The sequence below is a fragment of the Budorcas taxicolor genome, chromosome 5 (assembly GCF_023091745.1).
Source record: "Budorcas taxicolor isolate Tak-1 chromosome 5, Takin1.1, whole genome shotgun sequence".
NCBI lineage: Eukaryota > Metazoa > Chordata > Mammalia > Artiodactyla > Bovidae > Budorcas > Budorcas taxicolor.
Window position 1 is genome coordinate 52,926,933 of NC_068914.1, and position 5,834 is coordinate 52,932,766.

The 5,834-nt window shown below is 43.2% G+C and overlaps 1 non-coding gene across 1 annotated transcript; it reads left to right on the forward strand.

Annotated features, from left to right (window-relative positions):
• Positions 1 to 5,539: 5,539 nt before the first annotated feature.
• TRNAC-GCA (transfer RNA cysteine (anticodon GCA)) lies at positions 5,540 to 5,611 on the forward strand. The gene has a single exon. It is a non-coding gene; the product is annotated as a tRNA-Cys (tRNA).
• Positions 5,612 to 5,834: the final 223 nt, after the last annotated feature.

Below are 5,834 nucleotides of genomic sequence, written 5' to 3' on the forward strand. Positions count from 1 at the left end.
CAAGCTTCTCTGTTCATCATTATCTCCCTAATTTTCCTCAAACTCATGCCCATTGAGTCAGTGATGCCATCCAACCGTCCCATATACACTATACTGTCTGAAATTTCTGTCCTCCCATTTTCTCTTGAATTCTATCCAACTACTCTTTTACCCACACTACTCCACTAAAACACATTTTATCAATGTTACCAAAGACCTCCAAATTGCTAAATCCAGTCAACCTCATCATATAAAAACCTTGAAGAGAATTCAGCACTTGATTACCTTTTCCTTCTCAGAGGAAAATTTTCAAACAACTTCCAAAGCATTAGGGTTCTCTCTTACTCATGGTTCCTTCTGAGCCTGTTTTATTAGTTCCGTCTCATTACCCTCACCTCCCGATGTTGCTGCACCACAGAGCTCGGTCACTGCACCTTGCTGTCCATGCCCACTCCCTGGAGGGAGCTCATGGAGTCTCGTGGCCTTAAAAAATCTTCTGAAAGACCCCAAAGATTACCAGATATATAGCAGCAAATTTATGTAACGGGCCAGTCTTTGGACAGGTGTACCTGGGGGTCTAACAGACTACCTCAAACTTAGTAAGTCCAAGACCAGACCACTAATGCTCTTTTCCCTTTGCCCAGCATGTTTTCACCATAGCCGCCTAGCGGCCGCAGAGGCCCCTTTAACGTGTAAGTCAGGTCATGTCACTCCTCTGTTCAGTGCTTTCGCCACTTTCTTATCTCACGGAGAATAACATGCAAAATACTTACAGGGGCTTATAGGCTCCTGTTTCAATCATCTGCACCTTTCCCTTTTCTGGCCTTGTCTCCTACCACGGTATTTGAACTGTGTTTTCATAAATTTTCTCTTTGTCCATTTGGCATCCATTAATCACAGGGCCAGTCTAATGATCAAACTTGCTTATATCTCCCTGTGATCCAGTTTTTGTAGGCACTTAAAAACTGTATTACTAACCGTCTAATCTATACTGAGTCGATGCTTCCAACCACCTGTTTTATCTAATTCTCACACACCACTTCAGGATTTCTCCTGCCCAGACCAGGGCCAGATACGAGATAACTAGATTCAACCCTAGTGTTCCAAAGTCCACTGGAATTGCTCAGCCAACCCTAAGCTGTGTACCCTGCTTCCTTCATCTTTCCCCAGAAACCCCGGTAACGGCTGCGTGCTGTGCTTCCCCTTCACTCATGCTCTGCCTCCTGACCAAACGCAGTGCCTGCCTCTGGGGCTGTGTGTGATGTGGCACGTTGTCTTTCCTCTGGAACTGTCAGCAGTAAATTCTTCTTTCAGTGACGTTAGCCAACCCTTGTCACTCAGTTATGCTTCCGAACCCAGACCTGGACACATATCACACTGTTCCCCTCATTTATTCCCTTCCACCCTCACTGGTAAGTCCCCTTAATGTTCCTCCAATGAACCAAGCATGCCCCCGCCTCAGGGATTTTGCTTTGCTCTGCCATTTACCTGCAGTTCTCATCCCACAGTTGTTCACGGGGTTCGATACTTCCTTTGCTTCAGGGACTTGCTCAAAGAAGTCATCTTATCAGCAAGGCCTTCGCTGAGTCCTTTTCAAAGATTCTGTTTACCTCTCACCTTCTCTCACCCTAAATGGACACTGTTCCCCTTAATCGTTTTTATTTTGTTTTGCCAGAGAATGAATCATCGCTGAAAATATGACCTATTTGTTTTTCTAGAAACATAACTAGGATATAATCTCCATGAAGAAAAGAAGTGTGTTCACAATGTGCAGGGCCTAGGACAGTATTTGGAGTCAAGTAGACATTCAGGAAATATTTATTGCTTGGAGGAATGAATGAGTGAATGGGTATGACCACTCCCAGGTTAGTCCATGAGGCTGTGGACAGGAACATCAGAAATTAAATTTTAACACTTCTCTGCTTGTCTTTCTGTCCTAATGACCCCACCTTGCCCCAGTCGCCATAGATACATACGTGCTGCAGACTAACTGGAGAGGGGATTGGCTAGGCCATGACCACAGGAAGATGTATTATTCCCATTATGAACGAATAACTAAAAGCAACAAAGCAGAACCTGGAAAGGGAGACCAACAGTCCGTGTGGGGCTGCTCTGAGCTGTCTGATGCAGGAGCAGAAGCATCCAGTGAGCCCCGTGGGGCCCAGGTGACATGAAGACACTAGAGGTTGACTTGAATTTTATCTGTCCCAGTGTCTTACAACAGGATATTCAATTGACCTGTGTTCAAAATGATTACATGTGATGAAAACAGAAGTCTAATGGAAGTCTTGACACTACCCAGTTTCTGGAGGTCTTCCTCTCATCAGGGATGTGTCAGAGATGCTGGACTCTCTGACAAAGAGAAATATGAACTGCTCTGATACTTTCTTTCAGATATTTATAACCTGATTTGCATGCAATGTACTTTTTACTCTTTCTGCTGCTGCTTTCTGGATGGTAGCATGTTGGTTATCATATGATTTCTTCAGCTTTTTACCCAGATATAAAATATAATTTTTGGATTAATTTTCCTGAATGTTTATGTGCAAAACAAACAAGCAAACCTTTTCTGCTTTTAAGAACTTATGTTGACCCCAAAGATACACATTTGCACCTATTATTTCTACCTATGTATTTTATATGTGAGCCCTGAATGATTCTGTAAATGCCTATGGAGTTAGGCCTTTTCGTGGCCGTGGTCTTCAGTGTTCCTCAGCAGGGTCACAAAAACCTCAAACTAAGACAAGTAAATCCCATTTCTGGTTAGTTAACACAGTGTTTGCAGCCTACAATTTTTTCCACACTTGACCTTTAAGAAAAACCCACTGAATGATTGTGTTGTGCCAAGCAATGTTACATACTATTTTATGGCAGCAAGAGTGAAACAGTCAGTGTTCATCTGTGCTGTTATCCAGTGGATGTATTTTTGGTGGTTTCAAATTACATAACACAGAAACTCACACAGATGTTGAGCACAAAATACTGATTGACTGAAAGGTAGAAACATCAAACTGATGTGGGAGGTGGTTTTAAGCAGTATATAGTCATGGCTTAGTTTGTTTCTTTCTTCACCTCTCTTGTTCATTGTGCCCTCCATACTTCAGTTTCCCTCTTCAGAGGTTGGTTGCTTTTCTTCCCATGCCCACTCTTTTTCCCTTTCAATTTTAACCTTTTCTACAGCTATAGAAGTATCTCTCTGCATTAGTATATTAGTATGTATGTCCCTTCTAAAAACCCTTTGAAGATATACTATTGTCGATCAAATGGAGCCCCATTTCCTAGCACAGAATTCAAAGCCCCAACTTCATCCCACTGAATGTTTTTTCCTAAGATTAATTTTATTTTGGCTGTGCTGGATCTTCATTGCTGGACATGGACTTTCTCTAGTTGCAGTGAATGAGAGCTACTCTATTTGCAGTGTATGGGTTTCTCATCGTGGTGGCTTCTCTTGTGGGGATTCTAGACACGTGGGCTTTAGTAGTTGAAGTACACAGGCTTAGGTGAGTTGCAGCATGTGGGACATTCCCAGATCAGGGATCGAACCTGTGTCCCCTGCATTAACAGGTGGATTCTTTACTGCTGGACGACCAGGGAAGCCCCGTCCAACTAAATTTTGATCCCTTGACTTTATCCTTCCTCTCTATTCAGTTCAGTACAGTCGCTAAATCGTGTCTGACTCTTTGTGACCCCATAACCACAGCACACCAGGCCTCCCTGTCCATCACCAACGCCCGGAGTCCACCCAAACCCATGTCCATCGATTCGGTGATGCCATCCAACCATCTCATCCTCTGTCTTCCCCTTCTCCTCCTGCCCCCAATCCCTCCCAGCATCAGGGTCTTTTCAAATGAGTCCGCTCTTCGCATGAGGTGGCCAAAGTATTGGAGTTTCAGCCTCAACATCAGTCCCTCCAAAGAACACCCAGGACTGATCTCCTTTAGGATGGACTGGTTGGATTTCCTTGCAGTCCAAGGGACTCTCAAGAGTCTTCTCCAACACCACAGTTCAAAAGCATCAATTCTTCAGCGCTCAGCTTTCTTTATAGTCCAACTTTTACATCCATACATGACTACTAGAAAAACCATAGCCTTGACTAGCCGGATGTTTGTTGGCAAAGTAATGTCTCTGCTTTTGAATATGCTGTCAGGTTGGTCATAACTTTCCTTCCAAGGAGTAAGCGTCTTTTAATTTCATAGGTATAATCACCATCTGCAGTGGCTTTCGAGCCCCCAAAAATAAAGTCAGCCACTGTCTCCACTGTTTCTCCATCTATTTGCCATGAAGTGATGGGACCCGATGCCATGATCTTCGTTTTCTGAATGTTGAGCTTTAAGCCAACTTTTTCACTCTCCTCTTTCACTTTCATCAAGAGGCTTTTTAGTTCTTCACTTTCTGCCATAAGGGTGGTGTCATCTGCATATCTAAGGTTATTGATATTTCTCCTGGCAATCTTGATTCCAGCTTGTGCTTCCTCCAGCCCAGCGTTTCTCATGATGTACTCTGCATATAAGTTAAATAAGCAGGCTGACAATATACAGCCTTGATGTACTCCTTTTCCTATTTGGTACCAGTTTGTTGTTCCATGTCCAGTTCTAACTGTTGCTTCCTGACCTGCATACAGTTTTCTCAAGTGGCAGGTCAGGTGGTCTTGTATTCCCATCTCCTTCAGAATTTTCCACAGTTTATTGTGATCCACACAGTCAAAGGCTTTGGCATGGTCAATAAAGCAGAAATAGATGTTTTCCTTAAACCGTGATATTCATTGTCCCCTCTAGAGGACGTGAGGTTTTTCTTTTTTTAAACTCTTTATTTTGCTCAAGCTGTTTTCTTTGCTTAGAAGGCCTGAATCCTATTCATCTTTTAAAATGAAGGATGAAGTAAGTCTTTCTAACTACCTCTGATTGGAACTAGCTTGCTAGAGTTTTTGCATAGAACATTTTAATAGCATTTATAACATTCATTATCTTAAATGTTTGTGTCAATGGTTTATCACATTTCACCTTGACCTACATACAGTGAAGTTGCTTAGTCGTGTCCGACTCTTTGCCACTCCTTGGACTGTCCATGAAATTCTCCAGGCCAAAATACTGGAGTGGGTAGCCTTTCCCTTCTCCAGGGAATCTTTCCCAACCCAGGGATCGAACCCAGATCTCCCACATTGTGGGTGGATTCTTTACCAGCTGAACCACAAGGGAAGCCCAGGAATACTGGAGTGGTTAGCCTATCCCTTCTCCAGCGGATCTTCCTGACCCAGGAATCGAACTGGGGTCTCCTACATTGCAGGCGGATTCTTTACCAATTGAGCTATCAGGGAAGGCTAATTATATGTAATATAATGAAGTTAAATAATCTTCCCTTTGTTCGTGAGTTTCCATATGTTTCATTTTATTTTTTTTTTATTTTTTCCTGTCTTGGAACAGCCTGGCTAGGAATGAGTACACACATCTCCCTGATAGGACTTCTGTCAGGATTTTCTCACAGAGATCCAATTTTGAATGTTTAAGGTCTCAGCCTACTGTTGCACTGAGTAATACTTAATCTTAATGCACAGATCCAGGCTTCCCTGATAGCTCAGTTGGGAAAGAATCTGCCTGCAATGCAGGAGACCCAGGTTCAATTCCTGGTTTGGGAAGATCCCCTGGAGAAGGAAATGGCAACCCACTCCAGTATTCTTGCCTGGAGAATCTCATGGACAGAGGAGCCTGGTGGGCTACAGTCCACGGGGTCGCAAGATCAGACATGACTTATCGACCAAACTACCACCACCAGTGCACAGATCATAAGTATCTTAGTAATTAGTGACGTATGAATAAATAGAAACACAATCCCCATGGGCGATGGCTTCATCTTTAAGT